Genomic DNA, 13,955 nt, shown 5'->3' with positions numbered 1-13,955 from the left:
AAATATTTAATGAACGAATGGACTCCAGAACTTAGTTTGAAAAGGGTTTCAGGAGTGTTGGCAAGTGTGAGGATACATACAATACGCCAGGAGAAAATAAGCTCAATGTTACTAAGGGAGCAACTAGACAGTGGGAAAGTACAGGCAGCAAAGGAAGACAGTACCAAGAATGAGATCAGTATCCAGACTGCAGACATGACATTCTGTAGACGTCCCAGAGAAGCCTGTGCACCTGACACTGAGATTCCCAGCTGCACAGGATTCTGTATCAGGAGGATAAAAGGCAAATTAGATTTACTGTCTCTGCAGGCATCCTTGAGCTGACCACCCTCCCTTCAGATGCTTGACCAATGTCAAGACCGGTGGATAGATGCGTTTGTCCGGGGTAGGCCCGGCACCGCGACCAGAAACGCGGTTCACAGCGTGTATATATCTTCCCGCTGACGGACGAGAGGCAGCAGATTCCTAGATGAAGGCCAACAGAGTGTTCTCTTCTGTTGGGATTTTATTCCACCCTTTGATCACTGAGAGACTCCCACATCTGCCCTTGTTCCTTGTGGATCTCCGTGTGTGTGCATTTTCAAAAACTTCTGATCGTAAGATTATACACTTTCAATACAGCTGAAGGAGAAAGGAGAAAGGAGGCCCTGAGAAAAATGGCTGATTATTTTTTTCATAAAGCATTTTACTAAAATGTTAATTGTATTTGCAAAGTCTTACCACTATAGAGGCCAGAAAGTGATGGCCAGGAGCCTAATACTTCCTAAATATATAACTAGACTTTTCACATTTAAAATCAGAAGAGAAGCTTTAGGGTTTAAGATGCCTGTCTTTCCCGGGTCTCTGCCTCTCAGCCACCTGGAGCCCATGCGGGCCCAGGTTAACAGACCCTGGACACTCAGCTCAGTTTTCACAGCTAGACTTTGCTCGTTCCCCAGAGATCCTCAGAACTTCTCCTGCATCTTCTTCAAGGGTCTCACATGTCCTGCTCTCAATGAGACCATCCCTGGTCACCCTGTCTAGAACTGCACACACACACACACGTGCACACACACTCGACCCCTCTTTCACGCTTTTTTTCCGCAGCACTTGCCGCTGGCTTGTCCGTTGCACTCGTCTGTCTTGTCGGGCGTCTGTCCTGACACATCCTTGCCTGTCTGCTCACTGCTGTACCTTCCATGCCTGGAACACCTGGAACACAGGCGAGGCTGGCGTACTTGTTGAACGGATGGGTTTCCGGCTTCTTTGCAGAAATCCCTTAGCACTGAGCCTGGTTGCATTTCTGTGTGGAGACTGTCATCCGAGGCAAAGGAGCAGGAAGGGCAAAGAGGTCTCCAGGCCATTGCTTCTCAAGGAGCTTGTTAGAAATGGGGAGTCTTGGGCGCCAGCCCAGAACCCCTGCACTTAACCAAGGTGACTCCTTTAGGCCCGTGCGAGTCTGAGAAACACTGCACAAGGTCACTGCAGCCGCACCTGGCCTGCCTCGTTTACTGACGTGACGTGCTCGCCCCGTGGGCCTTTGTGACCCCGGTGGAGAGTAATATGATCATTTTTACGTGTGAGAGATTTGATACGGTAGTAATTGATTTTGTTTATAATAAAGGAATTGGAGAGAAGCCTTGCTGTTGTATTGGTATTGAGTCCCGAGGATAACACACATTTCACATTTTCGTGAAACATGGGCTACACACATCACGGTTTCCAAGCGATGTGTGTTGGCCTGCAGTGTGCCCACATTTAGTGAAGCACTTTACAGCCGTTTTACCGTTTGTCCAATGCACACGGCCTTGTTCGGAGCCGATACATATTTTGGCAAGGGCGCTACTTTTTAAAAATATCTATCACTTTCCCCACCAGAAAGTAATAGTTCCAAGGGAACTGTTACAGTGAGTCTTAAAAATTCTTCTCTGTACACATGTCCTTGACCCCTGGAGAGTACTAGAGCCTTTCAGACTTGCTGTGGTCAAGTCTGTTGTACAAACTCCGCTTGCTGCAAACCCTTGGGGAAATTTTAGATAAGAAAGCATTTTATATGCATTTTATATATGGAACCAGGTCCATGTAAAATAGAAAGTGAGGCAACATTTGAAGTTGTGTTTCCTCTCCCTGCAAATTCTCAGATGCTGAAATAAAAAGAGCAAAAAATATCCTTCAGGTGCTTTACAAACACCGAATTAAAGTTTGTCTTCGTCCTCTTTTCCCTGGCTTTACAGCTTCACGGATTTGATGCAGGCAGTCACATGCACCATCCCTGGAAGTACCCTCAGAAAATGTGGGCACGCGTGTATTCTTGGTCACTTTCTATTTGGAAATCACCTTTTAAAAGGTCCAGACAGAAGGCTCCGGCTCTTGTGGAGGAAAGAGACGGCGACCAGCAGTGACCGGGAGCCGGGGCCTGCCGTGGGGAGTCGCCGTGTGGGCCCCCCTCCCTCCTCCTCCGCCCTGTCCGCTGTCTGGACTGTCCCTGAGGTGCTCGTCTCGGGGGGGGGAAACAGCTCAACAGACGAAATGCATGTCGTCTCTTTTACAGCAGAGGTTTGCTCAGGACCACATTGAAATCCTGAAGGAACCCAGAGCATGGAAAATAGTATTTCATGCTGCCTTTTCCACACTCCGACATGTAACTCAAGACGACACAAAATTTATATTCATGCTTAAAGTAGCTTCTTTGAAATATTTCTTTGAAATGTTTTGATGTCAAAATTCCAGTTAACCTTATTGCAGATAAACTTTTTCTCTTTTGGGGTGCCGCGTGGAACCCCACGCGTATACACTTATTCAGCCTGTTGTGTGATCCAGCAGGGGGTCAGCCCCGATCCTGCCAGAAGACAAGCAGGAATAGTTCATAGTAGAACTGGTGGTTGACACAGTCCTGTAGAACGAGCACATGCTTCCTGGCACTGTGAAATCCGCCACTGCCCTTGTGTGCAGACGTTGGGCTGGACCATAGGTGCAGTTTGTAACCTGGTCTTCCTTCGTCATCGGGGCAATTTTTGGAAGCCCCAGGGCCCTGGACAAATTGTAATGGGTTTTTGCTGGGTCAGTAATTTATCTGCTTTTGCACACCCAATGGTGAGAAGGAAGATGAGGGGTCAGAGGCAGGGCAAGTCGACAATTGGACCGTCATCAGCTGAGTCATTAAATAAGGTTGTAAATTATTTTATTGTAGTTGAGAAACATCTGATTAGGGTGTGTGTGTGAGACAAAGGGCAGAGGGGAGACAGACGGAGAGAGATGGAAGAAGCCAAAAAGTGATGGCCAAACTTAAATTTAAATTAATATTTGTTAGGATGTTGCTTGGATTTATTTTCTGTCTTGAAGGAGATCAAACTTTAACATAATGCTTTACATTCCTTAAACATATACAATACAATATAACATTTTTTTTAAGTTATGGTAAAGGTTTTAAGAAACCTCCGCCTCCTCATTCCCCCGGTTTAAAAAAAAAGTCACATAGCAAAGCCATCTATCTTGTATGATTATCCTCATAAACCTCTAAAGTATGCTTCTCTCCCCAAACATTATTGGTGTTGATCCTGGCATACAATCATCACACCAGTAATTACAGGTCTTAAAAGGAATATAGTCGTCAGTATTTACTGGCCTTTATTATGAACACATAAATCATTTAATAAAGTGGCTAGTGGACACTTTACTTGTCGTTCTGTTTACGTTAGGCGTTCTCTGCAGGCGTTCTACATGAAAGTTAAAGTAGTCTGAGCTCTTTTTGTAGACTGTCCTTATCATTAATAGAAAGCAGCCTGTGTGCATCCTGCAAACCCATTTCCTTATTTAAAGTGGGCATCCTTCCTTTACTGAGATGTGCTTCCTCTTTTATTACAGGACTGAAGACCAAGCCTTTGTAAACCCTTAAAGGCACATCCCTTCCAAATGACCTTTTGTCCTGAGCAGCTAAGATGTATTGTTTAGTCCACTCAGAATTACATGGGGTGTCCTAGGAATCTTTGTTTTGGTTAATTAAATTTGGAAATGTGTCATTTTTTCCTATTATAAAGCAGAAATGAAAGTCCAGTCAAATTGATTTTGGAGTTCTGGGGGATGAGATAATTGCAGAGGGTAAATGATTTAGGATTTAAAAATATGTGTACCTTTTCTCCACTGAGAGAAACTTGAAACATATTTAACTTCAATTAAATTATCTTCTTGTCTGCGTTTCTTTCCACTCATAAGGGTGTTGATATGCATGTCACGCTGAGCGAGCTTACCCTTACTGGTCACACTAAACAGAACGAGACGCTGCTTGAGTGGAAGTATTCTTTTTACACTAAAAGATATTTGTTAAGGGGAGCTAAAATAGAGATCCACAGCAGAGCTTATTAAATAGGTAAGAGGCCTTTTTATACGTAAGACCTCATTAGACCCTTTTATAGTTGCTATCTTTAAGGCTGTTCTTTTGCCAAGGATTTTTTGTTTTCCTTTAACTATTCTAAAGTTTTTTTAAACCTTTGTTAAAAGAACTATAGACGCTAGAATTTTTTCTAGTCTAACAGTGCAGAAGAAAAGGACCATGATGTGGTAATAAATGTATCAATTGTATCGAAAGTATAGAACACCAATTTGATGATGCAATAAGTTCATAAAGTTTTCACTTTTCATTTATGATGTTTTTAATAAAAGAACTTTTCATAAACTTTATGAAACATAAATTTATGACTTCTTGTTAAGCCTGTATTATGACATGCCATTTACCTTTTCGTCCAGTAACTATAATGTAGTCTGCTGTCCTCTGATTTCCTTACGTTTGTTTCTGGAAGAATCCTGTCTCTTATTTGCTATGCAGACTTCAGTGAATTCTGTTGTTGGGTCTTACTAATACACGAAATATACTTAACCACTATGTTGATCACTCCTGTTCTTATTCCAGACCCTAACACTTTTCTCCTGCACTTATTTTTCTTATAAGAATTCCCCCCTCTATGTCTGCATATCTGATACATTCAAATAAAAATCACCTTTCTCAATCTCCCACCTTAAGGAAAATCACCGAAACCCCCTTTTAAGCAAACCGGAAATCAAAGGAAAGGGAACAGGGGGTGGCCCTTGGTGTCAGAGACGTCTGCCTGCTCCGCTCCTCGTGTTGGCCGCCTTTGTGTCCTCCCAGACGGTCCCGGGTGGCCTTTCCCACCACACTTGCCACCCGTGCCTCAGCCATGCCCGTGGCCGTGCTCTTCTCTGGGTCAGGTCAGAACACCCAGCTTCAAAAGGACCGACAGGGACTGCGTCTTCCTGAAGCCATTTTAGACTAAATGCTCTTGTTTGATACCGTCATTCTCTGGTTTCAGCTCCTAGTTTACCATAATATTTTTGCTTATGTGCATATTAATATGTATTTCATAGTTTCTGGGGTTTTTATTTTAATTTTTGTTCTGTTTTTCTTTGACCTTATTATTGTCTTATTTCTTATATGATCCATATCCTTCTTTGGAAAAACATTTTTGACTCATTTCCTGTTTCTTGATAACATCTCAGAATTAGTGCAGAGCTCTTCCATAGGCAACGTTCGGTAAACCGACGAAGCCGTAGCATTCGTTTGGGAGAGTAGTTACTTCAGACTTGGTCACTGCACACCAGCACCCCCGTGACTCTGGTGGCCCGCTGTGCACGCCTCACCCGCCCGCAGCGGGCTCCATCGGCATCTTCAAAACCGGCCCTGGGGAAGAATTCCTAGGAAATCCTGAGAGCGGTTTCGAGCAGTTTAGGAAACGTTAATGCCGAGATTAAACGTCCTGCTGAGAACGTGCGCAGATCATACAAAGGACAAAACTGACTTTCTCAGCAAGGTTGCACCTGTAGCCAGTGATGTAGAAAATAAAAATGACAACCCCAGATGGTTTTGACGCTGGTTTTGAAGAGCATTTTCTCATTTGCGAAGAAAAATGATTGTGTACTGATATTAAATCTTTTTATGTTTCATGTATAAATTGCAAAGGTCTTTTCGCATGCCTTTGTGTTTGGAAAGTCCGTATTGTCCTGTGTGCCACTTCCTTAAACCCACGATGCATACAGAAGATGTTTGCCTCAGGCTGGACAGGCCACGCCCGCGATCAGCAGGGTGACAAATGGGGCCAGTGACCGCGGAGTGAAGGCGTGTGCATGGGGGGCCCGGGCGGAGCCTCCTGACTTCGACTTGAGAGAAGCTGGGAGGTTTTCTGCACCCTGACATAAGGACAGCCACATGGCCAGAGAGCCCAGGGGATCTGCGTCCCAGGACCAGGTGGTGGCCCTTTGACCGCCCTCTGCCTGTGGAGCACTGTTTTTATTTGGCAGCCAAGTGGTGCTACTTGAACTAAAGTGATTGTTCTGAGGGTTAAACTTTTACATTAAAAATATAATAGTAAAACTTGTGCATGTGAGCAAAATGTGCTAAGCAATCTTAAAATTAATTTAAAAAGTTGTTTTTGTCGTGTCAAGAACTCTAAGGGCCATCTAGCAAAAAACTTTTTTTTTTCTTTTAAACGATAACATCTCCGAGTGAGGGAGACTTGATAAGTTACCATGTGACTAGTGAATCTTCTTTATGGAGTTGATTATTCAGTCAAGCAAGCATTATTTCCTACGTAGGTTAGTTAGCATTGAGAAAGAACTTGCCCATTATTTTTTCATCTTTCACTTTCCAAATACTGACTTCAGCTTGAAACGTGTTCACGTTGCCCAGGAACATGTTGACCTGGCAACTAGCTACATGAAGAGCATCCTCATTCATTCTGAATGGTCATTCGTTCACTTATAGACCCGAAGATTAAGCTACAATGTAGAAAGTACTTTCTTTTGAGCTGGCATAGTCTTTATTCATGCAGCATGTGAGTTGAATTTACTTGGCTAATAACAGCATGTATGAAGTCAATAAATGCTTGATTTGAAGTTTTTTTCAAGTTCAAAAGGAAAGACATTTTCATTTGTGTGTGTGTGTGTGTGCACATGCCCACATTAAGAATTCTAAATATTTATATCAATAGGCTCTAAGCTCACTAAATGGCCATTTTTATCCTGGCCATTTAGTAGGTACTCATTAAATATTTATCACACACACACACACACACACACACACACCCACACACCCTCATCAGATTTTAGCCAATAGTTTAAGTTTTGAATTCTTTCAGCATCTTTTTATGTTGGACCTTAGTTTATAGGTTTAGCAACATGTGGATACAAATGGAAATAAATGAGGTTTCTTTTCAAAATAGAAACAAAAAATTCAATTTTAGTATTGTCTGCTTTCTTTGGGTACTTTGTTCTGTTTTTTCTTCCGTTGAATGTTAAGCTTATTTATTTTAGTCTTTTTTTTTTTTCTGAACGATTGCATTGAAGATGCAATCCCACAAAGTATCAATATTAAAATCTGTCACTATCATTGTGGATTTATCTGTTTTTCCTTGTTTATGATTATCACATCTTTTGGGGGGATGGTTTTACCAATATGTAGTATGCCTCATTATTCTTGTTAATGCTATGATTTAAAGCAAAAAAAGCATTCATGTTACTGAATCAACTTTCTTTTTGTAAGTACTTGCCTGGGATTTCTTTTTCTATTCCTTATATTTTCAACCATTCATTGTCCTTTTTGCTTTAGTATATACTTATAAAAGAGAATTAGGCATTCCTTTTTTGTAACTTCAGTTATATTTATCACTTTTATAGAGAATTTAAAGTGTTTACATTTATTCTTACAGCTGATATATAGGTGCTTATTTCTATCTGATTAGTGTGTGTTTTCTACTTTTTCTGTCTCCTTTTTTTCTTCTTTCTTGCCTTTGGTTACTTTGATTTTTTTAAAATTTCTTTTTCCTCAGCTACTGCTTCAGAATTTATACTTTCAATTTGTATTCTTTTTGCTGTTATGCTTAATTTTAACACACATACTTTATAAACTCTAAATCCAAATCATAATTCTCACTGCCTACTCAGGACACTAATTGATCTGCTGCTTCTCAGGGCCACGTACTGCTGTCCAGTAATTTAATTCTACCCTGTTTGCATATCTTTCCAATTAGTCATTTTTATTATTCTGTTCTTTTTCAATATAGCCTGTAATTGTTTGGCCTTACCTGTGTGTTTACCAGTTAATTTTCTGACTCTTACTCCTGCCACCCCGCTCCTGCTCTTTGAGTCTAAATTCCTTCCTGTTCAGGTAAGTCCCTTAGCGGTGTTTCAGTGAAGGTGTGTGAGTTATAAATGCTCTACCTTGGTCTGAAAATATCTTAATTTTGCCTGTATTCTTGAGTGGTAGTTCGGCTAGTTTTTGAACAGTTTCGTGTACTATTCAGCCTATCCATTGATGCCTGTTGTTATTATTTAGCCAACTGTATGGAACTTCTGTTTAGCGCTTTCTTCAAATCCACCTCTTCTTACTTTGTGGCTATGCTTCTTTTACCTCTTTGAGTATTTCGGATACACTTGTTTTAGAGAGCCTTTCACGTTCTCGTATTTTTCATTATTGGGGTGAAGCCTGCTGGCTGCTGCATCCTTGCTTTCTGGAGAGGGTCTGGGGGACCCGGGCCGTGGAAGGCTCCCTGGGGAGGGGCTTCACCTCTGCGTGGCCCGCTCCTCAGGTTTCCCAGTTGCAACCAAGTTGTTTTTTTTTTTTAAATATTTTATTTATTTATTTATTTATTTATTCCCCCCTTTTTTTTTTTTTGGCTGTGTTGGGCCTTCGTTGTGGCACACGGGATCCTTGTCGAGGCATGCAGGATCTTTTCATTACGGCGCGTGGTCTGCTCGGGCTTCTCTCTAGTTGTGGCGCATGGGTTCTAGAGCGCGTGGGCTCTGCAGTTTGCGGTACACGGGCTCTCTCATTGAGGCGCGCGAGCTCAGTAGTTGTGGCGCACAGGCTTAGTTGCCCCACGGCCTGTGGGACCTTAGTTCCCTGACAAGTGATCGAACCCGCATTCCCTGCATTGTAAGGTGGATTCTTTACCACTGGACCACCAGGGAAGTCCCCCAACCAAGTTTTTATGTTTTGAATTCTGAAAATTGTAGCACAGAACAGTTTGTTCATCCAACAGATAATTATTATGAGGAAGCGACATATGTCCTGTCCTTTTGTAGCTTGTAACCTTCCTAATTAATGACACATTTAAAAGTGTTTCAAGTGCACGTAAATACGGCAGGAGAAGCTTTATGCTAAAGTCTAGATAAAAATGAGTTTAACTTGACAGCATAAATACATATTGAGGTAGTTGCCACTATTTTAAATGTTAATGTAATTTACATGAGTATAGTTTTCAAAATAATTTAAAATGAAATTCAAGTTGGCTATTTGAAAATTGCCTGAAACGCCTCTGGGAATACAGTTTGCCAGTCATTCACCTAGATTCTAGGACCTACCTCAATATTGCCTGACATGGCTTGCTAAGTAGGCCCAGGATCTGTGTATTTAAGGAAATAAATTATAGAAGTCAATTATAAATAATTAAAAAAATTCTTAATTATGTGTTGAGAACACCCAGTTTCTTAAAAGACAAGTAACTGAACAGTTTTATTATTCTTCAGAAGGAAAGCTGATTAGAGCTTTAGGGGTGTTTTCTTAGTGTGTTCTAAAGCTTCAAAATTGTTTGCCTGGAATGTTCTAATTGACTGATTTCCAAATTACTTACATATATGTAAAGCAAAACCTTATCTTTTTTAGGAATGCTGTTCTCATGTATAGTCAAATAGACAGTGAAATTCAAAGATACACATTGCAGTCTAAAGTGTTTTGTGCACCTGTGGTATATACATAATAACACATATTGTGTTTCTAAGAAGCTCAGCATCATACTGTGTTACATGTGGTGGTGATTTTCATTTTTGTAATCTGCATAATTACTAGAAGATTTAACAATTGATTTCATTTGTGATTTTCCCCCTCCTTTTAAAGTTTAACTTTTAAAAATGATGGCATCTCTGTGATATTTTGAATAATGTGTAGCATCACCATACTTCTTTTTACCTTATGAACCTCACAGATGTAAAGAGATACCAGAAGAATGCTACAAAATCATCCCTTGGTTTTCAGAACATGAGTTGCTGCCAGTTAGGGATCAGGAGCTGCTCTTTCTATGCACGTGTCAAACATCCACTCATTTACATTTCATACTCATTTACATTTCACACCTTTCTTACCTTTCATACTCCAGCTCATCTTTTGGTTCTGTTCTTCTTCAGACCCCCGCCTCGCCCCAAGAAATTAAAAAAGTTTTTTGCTCCACTCTGGTTTCTTTAGACCCTGTCCCCCATCTCTTTGGCACTACATCTTGCTGGTTTTGGTGTAACTCACATGTGTCGTCTGTGCTGTTCCATGCTCCGTTGCCTTGCTAGGTGTAGGGAGCCTGTCGGTCATAAAATAGATACAAAATTCAGGTTTCAGTGGAAGGCATTCCCTGGTCCTCAAGTCCAGCTTTTCTCATCCTTTGGCTTCATAGGATAACACCAAGGCCATTTGACGGCTGGCCTGCTGCGTTAGCATTTTAATGATGTTGAGAGACAGTTGGCTGAGTGTTAATGAGACTCTGCCCTTTTGTAGTAACCTCGGAATCAAAGCGGTACAGCTGAGGAAGCCCGGCTCCTTGCCACCCTCCCCGCTGGGGGCACATGCCTCCTTAGTGTCACCTTGCAGGCTGGCTGCAGCTGGGGAGAGCGGGCTGTGCGTGGCCTGGTGGGGAGCTGTCGCCGTGCATGTGTGGGATGGGAGCTCGTTTGGAACTTGGTCGTCAGTGGATGGGACCGCTACGTCCCGCCACTCCAAGATGCTAGTACCTGTGATATCCTACACCTGGACGAGAGCTTTAGGAATCCGTTCAGACAAGATCTGGAGACCGAGTCATAAATATTTTGCTTATTATATTAATTTTTGGCTCTTTTTCTCTTTTTATGTCTTTAATTCTGTATTTACTGTTTCTAGAGACTGAATCCTTGAGTTTCTGTGCTCAGCCTTTAAGTACTCATTTTATCTCTCTTGGTTGTTAGAAGAGGGCACCTTGGTCTCTTAGTGTGCTAATTTAATATTAATGGTCCTAAGACCTCTACAACAAGTACCTCAGCTTTGATCACGACTGTTATTTCAATGTTAGGCGGTTTATCCGTTCTTCTTCCTAAATTTTAGGTTTAGTAGGTAAAGAGGGTCAGCATTGGGCTCCTTGGAGTGTCTGGTTATAAATAGACCGGAAAATAGCAACAAGGGGGGCTACTGCTTCACTGATGCCCTTTTCAAATACTTAAAAGCAAATGATTCATCAAATAGAGTCACTAAAAGCAGAACCCGCCAGTTTGTAGAATTTGACCCTCCTCATCAGAGAGAGGCAGCGGGGTGTGGAGTTCCTGCCCGGCACCTGATTAAAGCCAAACGCACCAGCGACGGCAGGCCAGAGAGGAAGCACAAGACCGACCGTCTCAACTGGGGGCACAGGAGCTGAAGACATTCAGAGGAAAATGATTTTTAAGAACCTTCTACATTTGTTTTATTTTTCCAGATATGCATCGTAGATAAGCACAGTTTCAGGCTTTACATTTTTTAAAGTAACATTCCGTCTCTGATTTAAGGAAAACGAATCTATGTGTGGTTCAAGCAAATGCCTTCCTATGCAAGTAGATGTGTTATTTTCAGATAATTCTGTCATCCTCCTAATTTTACAAATTTTCTTTTTAGGCATTTATTGTAGCTATTAAAACAGTCGCTCTTCTTCACTTACATTAAGTACTAGTGATTCCCCCCATTGAATTTCAGTTTTTTTGAGTGTTTCCCGTTATGGGGTTCTATGATGATTTTGATTTTTAAAAAAATGTATACATCTGTGTTCATTGTAGTCTTTTCTCATGATTATTAAGGCATTGCAAAATGTTATCTATAGTTATTTTAATATTTTTATGAAGTTAAGCTAAAACTCTGCCTCCCTAAAAATAAATTTTAAAAAATTGGAAGCATTCCAGCAAACCTAATTTAAAGAGTAGAACTGAGAAATTATTAAAAATTAAGATTTCTCTATTAGTTTAGTTTCTAAGTCTTGCTGCTTAGTACTCTGTATTTTATCTCTGATATTACTACACCACCAGCAGTGAATGAGAATTCCAGTCACTTCACATCTTCACCAGCATTTGGCGTTGTCACTGTTGTAGTCTGGGTCCTTCTATAGGCCTGTGGTGGTGTCTCCTTGTTGTAATTTGCATTTCCTTGGTAACACGTGGAGCATCTTTTCATATGCTTATTTGCCATCTGTATATCTTTATGGTGAGGTGTGAGTGCTATAGTTTAATCTTTTGTTTTTTATTTGTCACGTGTTCTTGGCCTTATCTTTTTTTGCTTTATTTGGGTTGAATTGGGTATTTTAAAACATTTAAACAATCAACTTTCCATCCTATTTGTCTGTACTGTACATCTTTGTTTAAATTTTTTAGTGACTGCTCTAGCGCTTTTTTCTTATCATTCGCTACCTGTACTTTTAGGTGGTATTAGACCACTTCCCATGTAATGTAAGAAGCTGACAACAGTATACTTCCATTTTCTCATCCTGGTTTTTGTGCTATAGTTATTTTCATAGATTTTCTTTTCACATATCTTTTTAACCTTACAATATATTGTTATTTTTGGTTTAAACAACTTTAAAGAAATTTTTAAAAGAGTAAAAAAGTCTTATTTACCTGTATCTTTATTATTTTTGACATTCTTCAGTTCTTTGCAGAGATGCAAATTTCCATTTGATGTAGTTTTTGTTCAACTTGAAGAACTTCCAGTTACATTTTATGAAGTACCTGTCTGCTCTCAATAAATTTTCTCAGCTACTGTTTTTTCTGAAACAAATGCTTTATTCCACCTTCTTTTTTGACAGTTACTTTTTATTGGGCATAGAATTCCAGTAACTTTCAGCACTTTTAAAATCTTCCTTCCTTTGTACTCTGTTTTATATCATCTGACAAGTAATCTCCAGTCATTTTTGTCTTTGTTTCCTGGTAGATCTTTTTTCTTCTGCTTTTAACATTTTCTCTATATCACTAGTTTACAGTAATTTCATTATAGTGTGTCCTAAGCTTTGTAGTTTTGTAAGTGTTTATCCTTCTTGGGGTTCATCAGGTTTCTTGGATCTGAAGGATTCAAATTATGGTTCTTCATTAAATTATGATGATTTCAGCTATGGTATCTAGAGATGTTTGCCTGTATTTTAATTACATGTATATTAGACCATTTAATATTTTTCCTTTAGCCATTGAGGCTGTGTTCATCTTAAATGATGTCTTTTGATGAGTAGCATAACATATTTTTTGATTCTTTGTGGAATTTTGCTGATTAAGGTATGAAGACAGCTTTCTTCATTTTCCATTCCTAATTGAGATTAGTAACTTTGATCATATTTTAATATTTATTTTCCCTTTCCATTTGTAGTATCTTTTCTTCACCAATTTTCATCTTTTTCATCTCTGATTTTTTGGTACAGATTGAATTTTCACTGCTAGATTTATCCTTCTCCTAGACCTGCTTTATCCCCCCTTGACCTGTGTCCGCTGCTTTGAATGTGTCAGTGCCTTTTACAAGAACTTCAGTGTCCTTTGAATAAAATCCAAGACTTTCAGGCTTAATTTACGGTTCTTTTAAAATCCCTTTTATTATATTTTTGTTTTTTCCCTCTTCTCCTACCTTTCTTCTCTCCACTGCTTTCTTTCTTTCTTTCTTTAGGGTCCCTTTACTTGGTTCAGAGTTGACACTTCTACTAAAAGAGAAGAGGCTTTGGGTAGAGTTTCTTTTTCTTCTGCCTTTCAAGCCCCATTATGGGGCCTATTTCCTTCATTGATCATTCTTTTTTCAAGAAGACAAAAATTCAAAATCCTTTTGGAAAATTAGAGCCAAAAATTCCCCTGAACCTTCCATAGTTGTGAGTTATGTCTCCTTTTCTTGAAATATGAAAGATAGAAAAATAACTTTTGTCATGTTATTTCAAGAGACAAAACTTCCCATACTCAGTGGC

The 13,955-nt window shown here is 40.1% G+C and overlaps 1 protein-coding gene and 1 long non-coding RNA gene across 4 annotated transcripts in view; one reads left to right on the top strand and one right to left on the bottom strand.

Moving 5' to 3' along the window:
* The window catches only part of GMDS (GDP-mannose 4,6-dehydratase), a 490,833-nt gene that overhangs the window by 167,633 nt on the left and 309,245 nt on the right, over positions 1-13,955 (top strand). The gene's annotated exons all lie outside the window — the stretch shown is intronic.
* LOC132375371 (uncharacterized) overlaps positions 1-13,955 on the bottom strand; it is a 37,428-nt gene that overhangs the window by 17,075 nt on the left and 6,398 nt on the right. For both annotated transcript variants that reach the window (XR_009505986.1, XR_009505985.1), the window contains exon 2: positions 10,126-10,331. This is a non-coding gene — a long non-coding RNA (uncharacterized LOC132375371). The remainder of the gene's footprint in view (positions 1-10,125; positions 10,332-13,955) is intronic.

This window comes from Balaenoptera ricei, chromosome 11 (assembly GCF_028023285.1).
Source record: "Balaenoptera ricei isolate mBalRic1 chromosome 11, mBalRic1.hap2, whole genome shotgun sequence".
NCBI lineage: Eukaryota > Metazoa > Chordata > Mammalia > Artiodactyla > Balaenopteridae > Balaenoptera > Balaenoptera ricei.
Note: the sequence above shows the minus strand (reverse complement) of the source record. Positions and strands in the feature narration are given on the sequence as shown.